Source organism: Heterocephalus glaber, unplaced genomic scaffold, assembly GCF_053883595.1.
Source record: "Heterocephalus glaber isolate CG9 unplaced genomic scaffold, H.glaber_assembly_v1.0 deba00000768, whole genome shotgun sequence".
NCBI classification, from domain to species: Eukaryota; Metazoa; Chordata; class Mammalia; order Rodentia; family Bathyergidae; genus Heterocephalus; species Heterocephalus glaber.
In genome coordinates this window covers 6,428,706-6,447,218 of record NW_028258162.1, presented here as the reverse complement: position 1 = coordinate 6,447,218, position 18,513 = coordinate 6,428,706, and the positions used below count along the sequence as shown (strand labels likewise).

The 18,513-nt window shown below is 38.7% G+C and overlaps 1 protein-coding gene and 1 long non-coding RNA gene across 2 annotated transcripts in view; both read right to left on the bottom strand.

Annotated features, from left to right (window-relative positions):
- The window catches only part of Plxdc2 (plexin domain containing 2), a 429,295-nt gene that overhangs the window by 356,419 nt on the left and 54,363 nt on the right, over positions 1-18,513 (bottom strand). The gene's annotated exons all lie outside the window — the stretch shown is intronic.
- Positions 1-18,513, bottom strand: part of LOC147829074 (uncharacterized) — a 117,437-nt gene that overhangs the window by 44,818 nt on the left and 54,106 nt on the right. Inside the window, exon 2 of the long non-coding RNA XR_015449662.1 lies at positions 1-18,513. This exon is cut by the window's left edge and continues 44,818 nt beyond it; it is cut by the window's right edge and continues 43,244 nt beyond it. This is a non-coding gene — a long non-coding RNA (uncharacterized LOC147829074).

The following is an 18,513-nucleotide window of genomic DNA, read 5'->3' as shown; positions in this document are numbered from 1 at the left end:
AATCTGAAAGTTGCTTGGTGAACAAAACCTCAAAATTAATGAAAATTAGGTAGCCTTAATATAACAATGCTCACCAAGGAAGAGCAAGGCTGTCTCCCCCACTGCAGAAATAGAGATTTCTGTTGTCTCTTTAGAATTCCCCCATCCCTAAAGACTTAGAAAACTGCCTAGTCAAAACCCTATTGCAATTGTGTTATTCAGCCTCCCATCAATTGGAAAAAAATGTCTGAGATAATTAAAATATAAAAAGTAGTTTTATTTTGGGTTAGGATTTCAAAGGGGTCAGTCCATAGTCACTTGGCGCTATTGCTTAAGGCCTGTGGCTACACAGTAACTGTATCATTGCAGAGAATGAGAAACGAAGGCCTGTTTATCTCATTGCAGTTGAGAGCAAAAACAGAGACAGGAAGAGTCCAGGCCTCCATATCCCCTTTAGGGTACACCCCAATGATACAACTTCCTCCCACTAGATGGCACCTACTAAAGGCACCACCACCTCCCATAGGCTGGGGCCCAAGCATTCAACCCATGGCACCTTGTAGGACTTTCAAGGTAGCAGTAGTCTGGACTGCTATGAAGAATATATGGGAAATAGATTTGCAAGTGAGATTGCCAGCTGATTAGTATTCACTCTATATCAGCTTTTTCCCACCGAGCTATGTTTCCCCCTGAAGGTACTCTAACATTTGCCTCCTTGATCCTAACCTTCCATATTTCCTATTTCCTATTTCCTGTAAGTGATCACCTTGAGAATACCGTCTACAAATCAGAATCCTAGTTCAGTGCATTTCTGAGGTGCGTTAAAAACCACCCAAGCACCAAGGAAAGGATGATGCAAAGTTCCTGAATTCGAAGAATTTCCTCATCAGGACCCCATCTCCTGCTCCAATGTCTCTCTTGGAGGTAAATTTTCATTAGTATCTTACTTTTCATGTTTAATAGCTGCTTATCAGTATACAAACTATATTGGCGATATTTTGAACAGCTAGGTGCTTCTAAAAATTGTAATTATTACTCAATCTATGAAAATATTCAAATATTGGGGATTACTATCACAGAAATCTTTTTTGCAAGTTCTAGTTCAGTGTGTGTGCATATTTTAATCCAAACAATCATAAAGAACAAGCCCTTAAAATACATAATGCTGGGATAAATTTTGTATAGAATGAAAATATGATGGGGGAAAAGCCATATACAATTTCTGATTTTTTAAAATTTCATTTTTTATATATTTTGGCAAATACTAATGAATGAGATTGTTATGGGATTCATTTTAAAGAATGATGTCAAAATTAACAGAGGCCTGAAGCTTATGAGGAATGATTCTACATGTTAACCTTAAAATGAAAGAGGAAATAAGCAGGTTTCCAAATTCTGTTAAGAAATGTACAAGAAAGTAAAGGACAAAATTAAAGTTAATTAACTCTTTTGTACTGAAGGATATTTTAATAAAAGTATCACTGTCTCTGATTAAGCCACAGATTTAGGAAAGCTAATAAAATTAGGCTGCTATCTATATTCTTATGGTTCTCCTTAATCATATTTATATTTTATTGCCAAGGTATAGTTAATGATTTTGTTGTTATTCTCTTTTGTTTCAAAGATCACTGATCTTGTCCATGTTTCATGTTGGCTTTTTATAATTTTATCCTTAGAAAAATGTTCCTGTGTTATCTTGTTGATGGTCCAGTGTACCATGGAGGTGGTGAGGAGTCAAGGACATCATCATTTAGGATGAAAATATTTTATAGAAAAGAACTGGATGATCAAAGATGATTTCTTGTTAATGGTACATAAATAGATAAAGTTTAAATGTTTTTATTTTTGTAGAGCTGGGGATCAAACCTAGGGCCTTGCACATTTGTGTCAAACGCTCTACCACTGAGCTACATCCCCAGTCCTCAATATTTTTTAAAAGTATTCATTGGAAGTATAAACAGGAAATGGTAATATAGACTTAGCACTATCATCTAGGACCAGAATTTCAGGCTCCAAGCACCCATGAAAGTCAAAGGACAGATTTAATAAGCACATTTCTATGGGAAAATGGTTAACATGCTACAGTAAATCTTAACTAGTGGTTACGCTGCTATGTTGTTGAAGCTGACCACCTTTAATTATTGAGCTGCTGAATGCATGCTTTCCTGATGAAAAATTTTAAAAAATTATAAAATTCTTAGGTGACAGACAGGCCACACATGACTGCACAGTGTGTGTACTGCCAAATACGCTTGCCAAGAACTCCAGTGAAGGGTTGAAATCTGACTCATGTGCCTCTCATCAAAATATGATGTCCAGGAGAGCAACGTCCCTGAGGGAGAATTTCCCCTTGTTTGTGCAAAGGTGTGCATAAGATGATTGCAGCCTGCGCGTCCCTGCTGTCATGAACCTCACATGCCTTCATCTAATCTGCAGAAAGTCATGGGCCTCTACCTTCAAAACAGACCCAGCATCTGGCCAGTTTTCACAGCCTTCCCCAGCACCACTTGGGCTCCAGCCACCACATTTCATGCCTGAGTTGTTACAACAGCCTCTTAACCAAGCCCCCTGCTGCCGCTTTCCCCCTCTCATGGCTTATTCTCAGTGCAGAAGCCAGAATGATGCTGTTAAAAATCTAAGCCTGATCATGTTGCTCATCTGCGCAAACCCTCCTGTGCTCCCATCCAACCCAGAACAAAAGCTCAAGTTCCGACAGTGCCTTGGGCCAGTGGGATCTCCCCCTGGACCTTCCATCCCTCAGCTTATCTCTGGCTTTTCCCTTTACAGATCCTGTTCCAACTACACAGGTCTCCTTGCTGTTTCTGACAAGCCAAGCATGCTCGAATCAATCTCAAGACATTTGCTTCGTAACTGACTGTTATGTCTACCTGGAGCCCAGATGTCTGCATGGCTCCTTCTGTGATTTTCTTTGGGTCACTGCCCAAATATCATCTTTATGTGACATCTTTTCTGACCACCCTATTTAAAAGAGCAGTGACACACACAGATACCATATTAAGATGTTCTGTATTTTATGCTGCTTTGATATCTGGGGCCTAACTGATCTGGCAGGGAATGTCCTTCCAGTTTAGCATGTTCCTAGAGAGTCAGCCTATGGCCTGTGAGTACAGCTTATGCAAACCATCTGATCCGGGGCCTGTATCCCTGGCCACTTCTTGTACAGAACACTGACATTTAGGATCACATCCTCCAACTCTTCTAACCCCAGAATCACACTGCACACGACTAAGAGCAGTCCCTCCAAACTCAGGGCCCCTGACATTATTCACACTTGCCATTCCAAAGCTTGTTCGCTGTGACTCACTCATCTCTTCCCGCATTAAAGGCTCTTGTACACATTTTCTCTTAGTTTCCTCTGCCTGCTGACTTTGTTCCTTCCCCGTGGTGGCGGATGGCACGGCATGGCCCCCTTTTTTGAGGCTCTCTGAGCACAACCATAGCTTTCTTTGCAACGGCAATTATTTCCTAATCTGTTGGCCTTGCTATGAGTCATAATAAAACCTAATCAAACCACACACACACACACGCGCACGCGCACACACACACGCACACACTTTAGTCCTTTATTTTGCTTCACCACTTCCGGAGATGGCCTGTCATTCTCGCTGCTTTTTGTTTGTCCACCATCATTAGAATGTAAGTTCCCTGAAGTAGGGACTTGTGAATATTTCTTCCACAATTTTATACCTTGGTACCTAGAAATATGCCTGGGAATGTAATTAGAATAAATATTTGTTGAATAAATGAAGGAATAGGAATGATGTCCGTAAACAATTGTCCTTATTTGCCAACTACTCTCAGAAAGACTCTTAAAACGACATATTGAAAAACTAAAGTCATAACATTTGGATGATATGCCCCAAATTAATTTACTTTATACTGAGTGGCATCATGAAAAAATCTAGCGTTTTGTTATTACAAGATACTTGTTGCAAATGAAGAATTCATGCTGAAGTATTCAAAAGAAGCTATTTACTGAGACAAAATTTACTTAGAAGTCCTTGTAGCTGTACTTGATTGTGTTACATCCAAAAAAGATTCATTATTAGGACTTTCAATTTTGGCAAAACATCACTTCTCTCACCTCCTCATACGCTCTGTGATTCTTTAAGTATGTGAGACTTCCCTAAATTAACTACTCAGAATGTCTTTTTTAAATCTCTTACAAGATAATCTAACCTTTAACTGCTTGTTTCACAAAGTCAAGAACTCAGTAGGGAAAATAATATTTACGAAGAGTGGTTTGCAAATAATCAGTTTATCCAAAGGCTTAATATCTCAATAAACCCAAGCCATCAGATGACTGGATGCTTGGATCATGTTTATTTTGGCTTTTAAGTGAATCATTTCCACTGACCTTTTAGATTTATTGCTGTGGCTAAACAATCCATGAACCGCTCTATAAACTAATTATAATCAACAAAGAGAAAAGAAAATTATGCTCATTTATCAACGAAGTAAAAAGTACAGTGAATCAATCAGAGACCATTAGGTTCTGTTGCCCAACGAGATTTCTGTTACCACCTATATCTACTTCGTAAAAACAACCTTGGGGACTGTGTGCATCTGACATTGCCCAAGAAGCATCCTGCCAGATGATGTCTGGTGATATAAAAGCCTTGTCTATAGGTGGCAGGAGGTTGTTCCTATTCTACAAGACACTATCTAAGTGAAGGCTAACCTTTCTATGAAGTAGTCTATAAATTTAAAAGATGTCATCACAAATCTAGTATTCCTATTTGCTTATTAAAATCTTTCTCTTAATGGCACACGTACTTGGCTTGCACTGAGAGCCCTAATACAGAAAACTCAAGAGATGGCTATTATTTGCTAAACTATATGGATATTGTTTAGGATTTTGTCTAACATACCTCTATCTGAAGACAGGATACATAATGACTTTTTAAGAATTGAAGAAAACTTTTATTTCTTTTAAAGAAATGGCAGGTCCTTTCTAATAGACATTGGGAACTACATAACTGCTTATTTCTCCTTTCACTTTTGTCAACAGAAAAGTCAAAATTAAAATCCCAATGCTATTAAATGATTGCTTAGAACATGTCACTCATATATTCTCATTTGCAAACATCACTTCCAACCATAAACCTCATAGCCCTAACTTGATCTTTTGTATTCCATATTTTCTCTAATTTCCATTTGCTTATTACTTATGCTTCAATCTTGTTGTACACTTTTTGAACCCTTTGTGAAGTACATAGATAATTAAGTAAAAAACAGACAGACAAAGCAGTATTTGTCATGTGCATCTGGAAAGAATCGATAAAGTTCTTTTCAGTGAAACACAAGAAAAATAATTCATTGTGGCCAAATTGAAATCTCTAAGTACAATACATTTCATATTTTATGTCTTCTTTTCTATCATGATATGTCTAGATGGAATACTTTAAAGGCAATAATGTTCTAACCATCTGTGAAAAAAAATGATAAGTCAAATAATCAGAAGCACTTGGCCCAAGAAATGTAAAGATTTAAAAATAATCAGAACAGGTAAGTCATAGATATAATAAAATACACTGTAATTTCACTAAAATATTTCATATGGAACATGCATAAAGGGTTAAAGAAATCTAAAATATCCAAACATTTATTATTCATGTAATACTAATTCAGAATTACACCATCTTTTCCATTTGGTAACTATGTAAAGCTTAATTATCTGCAGATTTGTAAAATTCTACATTTTTCCTGGTAATAAGAGTTTAGTGATAGTTTCCAGCAAATATACTTTTAATATCTACAACTACTAGGAAGATATTGCTGCTTCCTATTCTCGGTGTGGAACTGGATTTCAAGTCACTCTTGAGGCTTCTGGATAAGGTGTGTAAGGACTTTTTGTTTTATAGGTGCAGTCAGAAACTCTTGCACTCATTTTGTAGAAATAAGTCTTAGGCAACTGTTGGTACTGAAAGGCCAGAATGTTTAACCACGAGAACATCACCAGCTCTAGCAGCAGATGGAAGGCAGGCAGGCTGGTTTGATCGATATGAACTACTTGGTTGGAAAAGAAATTGGACATTCTGCTAACTTTATTCTTATCCCTTTAGTTGTCAGTGTGACAAAGAAATGTGCAAATTTTCAATAGGCATAATGCAAAAATTATCAGAGGCAATTTTAAGAGCAAACTTCAGAGAAACAAGTGGTCTAAGAAATCTCAAAGGAGACTGGAAGTGATTCTCTGGGATCAAAAGGAAAGACAAGAAATTCTTCCTTTCTGCAAGTGAATTCACATGGTTAATGGTCCAGGTTTTGAGTTCTTTCCTTTTTCTTCCTTCTTCTCTGTTTGTTTTTCTTTCTGTATTGTAACACAGACAAAGCACTTTATAAATAAGAAAAAAATTTCCGTGAACTTTATAAACAGAATCTAGCCCAGTGACTATATCATTGTAGGTGCTAACTGAATATTATTTTATTCGTTCATTCATGATTTACTTTAATATATTTAATGACTATCTGCTATGTCAAGAATTTTTCTAGGTAATACATGAATGAGGGCAAAGAAAAAATACTGTGGAGTTGGACAATGGTAATAAACTTGACTATGTGACAGTTGTCTCTTAAACAGATATGGAAACTTCCATATCTGTTGTCCTATGTTACCATTAGAGAAAGAAAAGCTAGTTAAGTAACTGGTGTAAGGTCACACAGCAAGTAAAGCATCCAAACTTAGCCAAATGCAACCCAGCTTCTGTCAACATTCAAGTTCTAAATTGCTGCTCCCTGGCCATTCGTGAGTCTTTGGCTCTTTCTGGCGGCAAAGGGAACAAGAATTTGTCTCACTTTGATGTGTGTGTAAAGGTAAAGTCATGCAGTTAGTTCTCAGGCTGCTTTCCTAGACTTGGCCTGATTAGCCCGCATTAAATACCTGTAATGAGACCTTTTCAGCTAGGATCACAGGTTGAAGGGGGAGGAGAGATAGATGGGTGTCTTTCCAACTGGAATTTGGAGTGAAGGAAGGGGAAAGAAAGATGGCAGTGTTGGCTCAAGCTTCAGCTACTTTGGCCTAGCCCTGGAGCCCCCTTGTGTGGCGCCATGTTTCTGCTGATTGTGAAATGGGCTTCCTTCTTGGCCTTATTTTTCAAGGAGAAAACAGGGTGAAGGGACATTCACTTGTCCATGTCTCTTTGTAGATGCTTTTATTTGGAATACTTTCCTTATAATTTACGGGAAGTCATGAACCATGGAAATCGGGGTTGTATTTATGATAATAATAGGTTGAGAGTTATTACAGGGGGTGGGATGCAAACCAAAGCACAGTATGACAAGGCCAGGCATCTTCTGGGCATGTGAAGGGTCACAGAAATGACATGGATGTTCACTAAAATCTTAATCCCTCTCAAAAAACTCAGTCTTGCTTTGAAGACACTTATCCATCATTCTTGCTGCTTTCTAGTGCAGTTCTACAAGTCCATTTTCATGAGTTTAATTGCACTGTTGTGGTGGCCTCTGTGTCCTGAGTCTATTGAAGACATTGACCTTTCATGGTCATTCTCACTTTGAAGAAGAGCAAGAAATCACAAGGTGCCAGAACCAATGAATAAGGTGGATGAGAACACACTGTCACGATTTTACAAGCCTGCCTTTACCTTGGTTGGATGGCAGTTAGCAACATTCTCCATAATTTTTATCACACTTCATAAACACATGAAACAGGACATTCAGAACTGCTTTAGAAAAGGTCAAGAATGATGAGGCAAATATGTTTAAAGCAGGGGAAGCAATTGGAGGGGGTTCATGACAATGTATCTTTTACTGGCATAAATTTTTTAAAATTTGAATATTCCATGTATTTTTCAATCACTCCTTATATGAATACCAGTGGAAATTAAATGAATCACTAATCTCTGGGTCTATGACTTATAGGAGAATTGCACACTATGCTTACAGAAAAAGGTGAGAAATAAATTAATTTCTTAAGATTGTATTAAAAAAATGGGAAACGTCAGTTCTTTGGTTTCCCAGGGATTCCTGTGATACAAAGACTTTGGGGACATCTCAGAAATTTCCTTTCTCATGAGGGCATAACTTTTCCCTCCCCTGGATGAGTCAGAAGGATGCTCCAAGGCCCTGCTCCTGTGCTGCTGGGCCCAGACTAGATTCTCCTTCTAGAGATGGGAGCTCTGATCCCCTGGGCCTGTGTCTTAGACCTCATCTCATGAGTGGGCCCGACTGGGTGCTAAAGTGGTTTCAAGGGATTTGAGCTGTTTGCATATTTGGCCACCAACTGTCCGAGTCATTTACTAAACCTTACCACGAATATTCAGGTTTCTTCTTCAAAGATCAGTTAAGAGGCTTCTAGAAAGAAATCACCTCTGAGAAAAGACCTTTAGCTATGAGACCAGCTGCCATTTGCTCTTCTGACATGTTGATGCTTAAAGGATTGTTTCACCAAGTAGATAATGTCACTTATTGCATGTAATTTTCAATTGTTTATTACATACACATCTAAAACATTGTTCTTAATTTCAGAAGAATTGTTTCTTTACAATTGTTATGCTGGTCACCAACTCATCTTTCTGTACAGAACTTCCACCTGATGTTTGGAATCACTAAACAGAGTTCACGGCCCATCTTTAATACAGGGAAACTGCCCTTAATGTTTTTATGCTATGAGGCTTCCTAAAGGCACTTAGGACTTTGAGAAGGAGAGCTATAAAAATGTATATACAAGAAGTAGCTACGTAAAAATTAAGTAGCCCACAGATCACTTCATTACAAAAGTTGCCAACTATTTCAACCAGTGAAATAAGTATGTTACTTTTTTTCCCTGTAAGTGCTCCCTAGCACTTCTTACAACAAGCATAAAGATACAGATTCATCTTTGAAAACATAAAGTGAGACTTAGGATTCAGCACGACAATATGCTTTTACATTGATAAAGGTAAAATTTTAAATCATAAACACACTGGACTCCCAGCAACTGTGCTTGTCATAACCATGATTGTAACCCTTGTATTAAAGCCTTGTATTATGCCTAGGAGAGCCTGAAAGAGCCATAATCCGATTAGTAAAATATGATTACCTAGATTAGCCTCTTGAAATAGGATTATTCTCCTTCACTGATGAAGGCAACAGCCATGTTCTGAAGATGTAAGATAAAATGCATGTAGAACTCTAAACACAGAATTGACTTGCCTGGTATAAGTACAGTCTTTGTGATGGTAATGGTGAACTGTAGCAACGGCCAAAGCCATCTCAACTAGGCCAACATAAGGAAGAAGGCTCCTTCTATTCAATGACATAGTACTTAGCTTATTCTATACACCATGAATTTTGTTTAGACAAAAAACAAATTGTTATCGAGACTTATTGCCTTGCTGGACTAGCTGAGAACATCAAAATTTGTTGTTACATGAAATAAGAATCAAATGTGGAATCAGTTTTAGAGAAACAACAGAAGAGACATCAAAGCATATAAAAATACCTCTTTATATAGAAGCCATCTCCTTTAAATTACCCTTACCATAGGACTGAGCTTTTATGGCTGAAAGTGAAGTAATAGGAACTGCCTAAGGATTCATAGTAATTAATATAGCTATATATGACTGCTGTATTTTGCATAGCCCCCAAAGCCCACATATTAAAGGCTTGGTCCCAGGCTGTAGGATGAGGAGTTGGTGGAACCTTTAAGAGGTGGGGCCTAGGAGAAGGAAGGGAGGTCACTGGGGGTGTAGCCTTAAAAGGGATATTGGCTACTTCTGGTGTCTCTTTGCTTCCCTGTCACCATGAGGTGAACAGATGTCCTTGGAACCATGCTCTGTGTCTTAGTTACTTCCTTGTAGCTGGGACACAATAACCAAGACCTACAAGTTAAAGGAGGAAAGGTTTATTTTACCTGACAATTTGTAGAGATTTCAACTCATAGTCAATGGCTCCATGGCAGGCAGCATGGCAGAGGGGCATTGCAGAGGAGAAACAGCCCATGGCAGGGAATACAGGAAGCATCAACGAGCCTACCTTCCTTCTTTCCCTTTCTTTATATTCTCTCCAGGGTACAAGCCTATTGGTTGGTGCCACGCACACCCAGGATGGCGCTTCTGTCTCTAGTAAATTCATTAAGCCACACCCAGAACTATGCTGATCCAATCAGAGGAGTGAACCAGTAACACACACTTTTAATCCAGTATCACACACTGGTGATCCTAAAAACCCCACCTGTAAGTGCACGAGGCTTTAGGGGCACAACTAGATAAAAGTCACAACACTCTGCCATGATGTATTGCACTGCTACTGGCCCAAAGCAGCAGGACCAAGTGACCCTGGACTAAAACAGTGAACTAAAATAACCCTTTCTTCCTTCTGAGTTGATTATCTCAGGTATTTTATCACAACAACAAAAAGCTGCTTCTGACACCATGACGATGCTCACAGCATCCAGCAATTTTGTTTGGAGTCCAAGTTGTAATTGTTTCAATAAATACCTCTGGAGTGTGAATTCGTGACAAGCGCACTGTGACAGCCATACGGCATGGTGGTAAAAGTAAAACTTGGGGGGTCAGCTGCCTGGAGTTGACTCCTACTTTAATTTCTAACTGGCTAAGTGACTTGGAACAAATTAAGTCATTCAAGTTCACCATGTCCCAGATTTTCATCTTTAACCAGAAACAGTAATGGCACTGTTTAAGTGGTGATAAACATTAACTAAGAGCCCTTTGACAGTCATTGGTACACAGTAAAAGAAATATCTAAGTAATAGCTACTGTTATGTTTATAAATATTTATCAAGTACTTCCAAAGTACCAAGGACATGTCACTCTTTCATAGTAAGTATTAATGTACCCTGATTTTTTCTTTGTACTATCCAATATGCATATTCTGTGATTGAAAACTCCCTTTTTTCTTTAAACAAAGGAAGTATCTTTTGTATGAGCTCTTTTTCCCTCCGTAAACAAGCAAAGCCATTAAGAGAGAATTCTCTAACATGAGAATAAAGCCATGCCACTTTTTATTTCAGTAGGATCTTTTCACTTATTCTGTGAAAATGAAAAACAATTTTTTAAATCAAAGAAGCAATTTCACATGTAATATCATTTGGCATTTGCTTTGTTGAAAACTTGAAGGTAAAACCAATTCTTTGGTTATTAGACTTGAGTTTTACTTCAAACATAAGTAATAATAGCTAAACAGAATTAGTTGAGGAAGCAAACGAGAAGCTTTCTTAATCATGCCTAGCTCAGTAATGACCCCAGCAGTTACCCACTTCCCAAAGCCAGTAGATCTATAGGCTGCGTTTCTCTGTAAGGAGGATGCAGGGAGCTTTGAAGAAGAAGGCAGGGATAGGGACTTGGGGCTTTCATCCCACTGGCCCTGCAGTAGGTAGGTGAGGCATCAGGTGCTCAGCTCAGAAAATAGCACGTCCTGTATTAGACTCTGTGGCACTGCCATTCAAAGGTCTACACGGCAATTCAGTAAATGTGAGCAGCAATTATGAAAGATCATGGAAGGCAGACAGAAGAAAAGGGATAGAAGGGAAGTACAGGGGGAAAAGAGAAAGAGCCAGGGGTGAAAGTAATTTAAATCAGCACACAGAAAATGAAAGCTGAGAAATAATGTGCTTTTACCCACATGGAGTGACACATGAATTACTATAATATTGTATTTTTTGCTCTGCTACCAAGTGAACAGAAATACTAACTACCCAATATTTTTAAAAGGAGAATGTGACACATTTCAATTTAATCTAACTCCTTAACTGAGTAGTTATGTTTTCTGGTGGGTGGGAGACACACAAAGATTCAAGTTGAAGATATATAGAGGACGGTATAGGAAGGAAAGAACATGGGACAATGAGGAGAAAAATCAAGGATAAGGAAGCACCTAGGGGAGGCTGGCTCAGCAGCAGACCTCTGCCCCAGCATGCGGCCCTGGGTTGAGACCCTGACACTGAAAATCCAAAGGAGATAGAAGTTGGACCCTTTGTAGGAAAGGGAGAAAGAAAGAAACTTCAATGTAAAAACAGCAAAGAGGAAAGAAAAGTGAATTGTCTAGAGCAGAATATTTCTAGGTGGCTACATGTATCTAAGACTTTTAGAAGTGGTGAGCATGGTATGGATATTGGAGATCATTCTATAAACAAGAGAAATATATTAGTTACATACACATGCACAAGTACCAGAACACAGTAAACGGTGTTACAAACTTATAAACTATGTGCAGCTACATAATCGAGTTTAAAAAGTGGGAATTAGTAATGTTTGATTAAAAACAAAAGCTCTCCATGATGATTATTATAAAGTTTAACTGAATTAAAGGCAGCGCAGAGCTAACCCCAAAGGTTAAAATGAAAAGGCTCCCCTTCACTCTCAGTAGGCTGCCAAACTATTCACAGAGTGGGCCCTCAGAACTGAAGGAGGAATGAATGAATGAACTAATGAATGGGTGTACAGGCTTTGACGTGCAGAACTCAGATGGAAAAGCCTATGAGAAATATTTTGGAGCCAACTGTGCCTACTAGGACCCGAGACCTAACCCTCACTGTACCTCTAACTCCTGGAACCTCCACTGCTTTATCTGTAAATCCTAGGCTAATCTAAAAATCTCCAATTCCATAATATTTTAATGAAAATTCAATGAGAAAAAGAAAAAGGCAGACTTAAGCCAGAATCTGTACATAAGCAGCACTCATTTTAATTACATGCTGGCATGATATGGAGGCTGTATCACACACCAGCTTCAAAGGTCTTGGTGGGTCTATGTTTTTCCTGCCTGTAGATGTCTAACATTAAAGCTAAGAAATACATGATGCCTTGAAATAACTATGTTTTCACAAGGTTTCTGTATTCCTGACACACAGCTGTAGGACTCAGCGAATCCTTCTAGGAAGGGCACAGATTGGGAAAAGGAAAGACAGCGAACAAAAAGCATAACCCATTGCACTTTATAACCCTGGCACAGTTGTGGTCACTTAATAAATTCCCTTTTCAAGCCCCTCTGCGTCATTAAATGAGGATACATTTTTGAGGGCACTAGGACACTCTATTTAATTGGATGGCTTCTGCAAGTTATTAAATGAGGCCCTTGTGAATTGGAAACAATTAATGAGTCATTTAGTGAATGGCACACCAATATATTTGGTGGGGCCCTAGTGGCTTGAATGAGTTACAGCATGTCCCCAAGCACATGTTTAATAGCAGGAGGGGCACGGTCATTAAGAGAAATAAAAATAACTGCAATAAAAAGAGTCTACAGAGCTGGTCACCATATAAATTTAAACAATACACATTTTAAAAAGGGGTGTAACCATTTAAGCATTGTACAAAGACCTTTAAATCATAAACCAGGAGAAAGATGAACACTACCCTTGAATTACTTTTCCAATAAATCAAACAATCAAACTTTGAGCTCCACTATATTATCATACAGATATTCCCCAGAGGTATATACTACTTTTTTTTTTCCTAATACCATCTGCAAGAACAAACCATGGGCTAACTTAAAAACAGATTTCTACCAAATGCCTCTTAATTATTTAATTAATGTTTTTAAAAGCTGACATTCCTTCAAAGTAGCTTCCAAAGAAGGTTGTTGGGCAGTTTTAGAACCATGACACGGACTCTGCTGCTATTCTTTATACTCTAATCTGATATATTTGTTATGTAATACAGCATCTTGCCTGACTTGTAACTCATCTCCCTCCATAATGGCATTTTTAGTAACTGAAGTCTCCTTGATTTGCACTAGCCTCTTTCAGTCTCTCTCTACCTCCTCAAGGTACAGTCAAGTCTGTCCAAGTCCGTCATCTGATTCTCCACAGCTGCCAGTCACTTAGCCACCTAGACCTGTGCACGTGTGGCCTTCTCCAGCATTGCTCTTTCTCTGGTCCACTTCCCTAACGATGTGTCACTCGGTCTACAGTGAATTTCCCTGAGCTGGCTACCGGGCTGTGCTGCATATAATACAATACTGTTCACCCACCTGCTTCTCTCCCACCCTCTCCCTCCATCCTCCCTCAGATAGCCATCTCTTTGGACATCTAAGTCAGCTACTGCACCCTGCCATAGGTAATCACTCCTGTTCACTTTTAATCATTGGTTTGAAGGCTCCAAATCAGGGTGTAAGAAATCAATCAACAGAAAAAAAGAACTTGACCTGAAAAGTAAAATCTGTCATTTATGCCAAGTCCTAGATACAGGGGAAGCATTTCACACTCATTTTAACATTCCCAGAATTCTCAGGGAGTGAAATTCCGATCAGCCTTGATCTAAATTCAGTTCAACAAATATTTACTAAACAATGTTTTCTTATCATACTCTTGGCAAAGCGGATGACTCAGTCTGCTAGCTTCTTTTTTAAAATTAACGTAAAATCAAAGCATGAAAGGAGAGCCCTTCAAAATGTGGACGCTTTAATTATAGCAAATCCATTAATAATTTCTCACTGGTGGACACCAAAGCATGTGGCACCGTCAAAGGCTGAGTGACAGGCATGTTTCTTCACAGGACTGCACTGCAAAATGCAATTAAAAAATTACACATGACAGAATGTGGGCTGGCCAGAAGTAATTCAAAGTCTTGTTTTCTCCTTTCTTTTGGCTGGCTCAGCACTAATGTTATCTGTAGATGACTCACCTCCTGCTGACACTCTGCCTATGACTGTGAAAAGCTGTCCATCCTATTTTAAGCAATAGTCATTTTACTTTCCGTTTTGTGTCAAGTAACCTCAATACATTTCAGCACTTTTACATCCCAGACAGAGGAAAATACAGTCGCTGATAAGATATGTTTTGGGCCAGTCTCTATTATTTCATTTTCTATTAATTCACAGAGTGCATTTACATTTCACATCTGCAGCATAAAGTTGGGACCACACACACATGCGTGCGCATGTGCGCACACAGACACACACACACACACACACACTCATACTTTTTATTTACCTGCAGCCTTGGAACCAATCTTTCACTCAAATAAATTATTATCTAAGTCTCAATCACTAGTTTCTCTGATGAGAAGAGTTTCACCAAATACCAATGACCATGATTAATAGAGCATCTTATCAGTAACTACAAAAATGACACAGTTAAAAGGTTTTGAAACACATACCTAATATGTGAACATTGCTTTTGAAAGTACTGTGTTCTGAGCGTCTTGGGGGTTCTTGGGGCACTTTCAGTGAGGGTGTAAGGTCAAAAATGGTTTCATGACAATACCGTGATATCTGTCTTTGTCCCAGGTTACAGTGGAGTTTCCAGAGGTTGTGGGATCTATGAGTTTAAGATACAGTATGTAGCAGATGCAAATCTACTTACTTCAGTTCAGCTGAATAACAAAGAAATTAGCAAAAACAGATAATGTGAAGTAGGAAGAAAAGGGGCAAAGGGGAGAGGAAGTGGGAGGGCTAGGGGAAAGGAAAGAAGGGAATGGAATTAATATGAGAAAATGGAAAAATGGAAACAAAGTCTTTGTAAATAGGGAGGAATGGAGGGGTTGAAGGGAGGGCTGGGCAAGGGTGAAAAATAAGTACCAAGAGAGATTATGTAAAGGTGCAAATTTACAATGATGAATGTCATTATATTGTATACCTAAAACATACCAATAAAATTTTAAAAGGCTACAAAATAAATAAATATTGTCACCCTTCTAATTTTTTTTGTTCTCAGAGATATAGCATTTTTTAAAAATGTCATTTATGTAAATATGTAGCAGGTTCATTATTATTTTAATGGATTAAAGGGGATTTCTGAATTTCTCAGTTTTAATTTCCACTATAGTAAATACTGAGATGTATAAATCACACTGTTAGATCCTCAGCAATCTTTCATACTTTAAAGAGGTCTTGAGCCATAAACATTTGAGTCTGGTGTAGTGACACATGCTTGTAATCCCAGCTATTTGGGAAGCTGAGGGAGGAGGATCACAAGTTTGAGGCCAGCCTGGGCAACTTAGCCAGGCCTTGTCTCAAAATAAAAATAAAAAAGGGCTGGGGATGTAGCTCAGTGGGAACATGCCCCTCGGGTTCATCTGCAGTACTACCAAAAAAATGTAAATACAGATGACTTTCTAGCATGTACCGAGGTGAAGGAAGTTAGATGATGTCCTGGTCAACTTTCTGTTGCTAAAACAAAACACCTGATACTCACAAACTGAGGGAGGAAAGGTTTATTTTGGTTCATGGTTTCAAAGGTTTCAGTCCATAGTTGACTGGTTCCAAAGCGAGTATCATGGTGGAAGGTTGTGGGTGAAAAAACCTGCTGAACTCATGGAAACCCAGGAAGCAGAGAGATCAGGGGAAAAGGACAGTGGACGGTGCTGGGGATCACATGTAGTCCACAAGGTCATGGCTCCATGACCAATTCCTCCGGTTAGGCCCTCTTCCTTACAGCCCATTCGCCTATGACCTCCTCAACAGGTCAGTAAGAGACACATAGAATTTGGTCCAGAATGACTGAACTAAATCTTACTTTTCACAACTGTCACTTCTTCAGTCCTGAAAAAAATGCAAGAAAAGAGAAGCCAAAATATTGCTCCAAGGTCCTCTATTCAAACTATTTTAACAGTCAAGAAGAGGAGAACACAACCACACCAGTGAATTCTCAGCATACTTTTTTCCTGCTCACTGTGACTGACAAGCCATTTGAGATGAACCGTTATACACTAATGTAGCAAGTAGAGTACCTTACACAGATGTAAAATAGGGAAGATGATAATTTCCCGATTTGCAAGTTCATGCTATGGATTTTAAATGTGAATACAATATATTAAAAAGAAGGTCAAGTTTTCATAATCCATATGAAACCCACACAGGCTATCTCTCTACTCATTACTCCTTATAAGATACACATTCCCAACCTTATATTTTTTTCTCAATAAATTGTAGTTGCTAGATGCTCTCTTGAAATGTAAGATAAACAAACTCAAGCATAAGCAAGCAGTACAAAATGGGACTATCATCTTGTTTGTTATTTATATAGGGCTGCTTTGAACCTGTTCAAGGCATAACCTTGCCTATCCTTGTTCGTGCTGACCAACACCGAACTTACATTAAACAAGTCTTTTAACATAGCCAACTGTTTATCTAAATCTCATACATTTTTCAGCAGTTGTTTCTTTGAATCCAAATGCAAAATTTAATATTTGTCCTTTTAAACTGGGACCAATAATTAATGGATATCAATTTGAATGGGTTAAGAAGTGCCAGGAATTAATGGAGCCCAGTCTAGGTGTGCCTGTGGATGGAAGACACAAGGGAAGGGAAGACTCACCCAGGTGTGAGTGGTACCAAGCAACAGGCTTGTAACCTGAACAGCCTAACAAGGAGAAAAAGGAAGTATCCCCATTTCTAAAGACCTCCAGTCTCCACCATCACCTTTGGACAATGGGCTCCAGTTTCTCCATCCTTCCAAGCCACACTCACACAGGGGACTCTACAGTGAGCTTCCAGGCCTTTGGCCTTAGACTAGTGGTGCATCCTTGATCCCTCTTGTTCTCCAACTTTCATCTTTTTGGGCTCTGCACCCTGCAAAGGGCCATTGTGGATTTGTCTGTCTCTTATCCCCCAGACACCACTGTGAGCTTTCCAACATCTGATCCTGTGAGCCTTCCTAATAAATCCCCTCGCATAATTACACATGTATTTGCCATTGATTCTGTTCCTCTAGAGAACTCTAATTAACACATAAACATCTTATACTATAACAGTTGATTCATCAATTCAGCTCTAGCACCACAGCTATTTATGGAAGCAAGACAGCATAGTTGAAAAGGAACTCCCTGACTCACGGCTTCAGACAGAATTGAGTTTAAGTCCTGGATCTAATTTTTCCAAAGCTGGACTAACCCCCTTTCCCTTTCCATCATTACCTAAACATGTCTTTGAGCTCCTGGTGTTGACTTTCCTTTGGGCTTCCTGTTTTCCTTAATTATGGAATGTAGAATCCCTTGCACCCTTTTTCTTCATGGCTACAGTCAGGTCAAAACTCCTACTATAGAATAGTAGAGGGCAAGGAAGATAATAACTGAGAGGCATCCAGAGTTTGACACAAAATGACTGAACTCAATTTTACTTTTTGTTCCTTCCTATAACTAGATTTCATTGCGAGAAGCTATGGCAGAAATGCATGTAAATAAAATGTTTAAGATCTTACAAGGAAAAATAAACAACTCAGAATTTGTGTTAGCCTGAATCTAAGTACTATAAATATTCAAATGGCTTCAAGGTGAGCCAGAGTTCTATAATTTGAGAAGCTGTCAAGAGAAAAGTCCACACTATTCATTTAACTACATACTTGTTAGATGCTCAATATCCACTTTAATAGAAGCAGTCACAATCTAACACATGAACTTGAGCTGGAACCAGCAGTCAAAACCTTCCCAAAACAGATGCTGAACAGCGTAAGATGATGGCGTGAAAAAGCACTCGGGTCGATATTTTGGTTTCTCTTTTCCTACTGTTTTTTGTCTTTTTAGACTGGAAAAATTATAGGAAATGCAAATTTTAATTCTGAGTTTAATTAGCTGCCTTCTTATTCACTTTCATCCCCAAAATGCAGGGATCTAT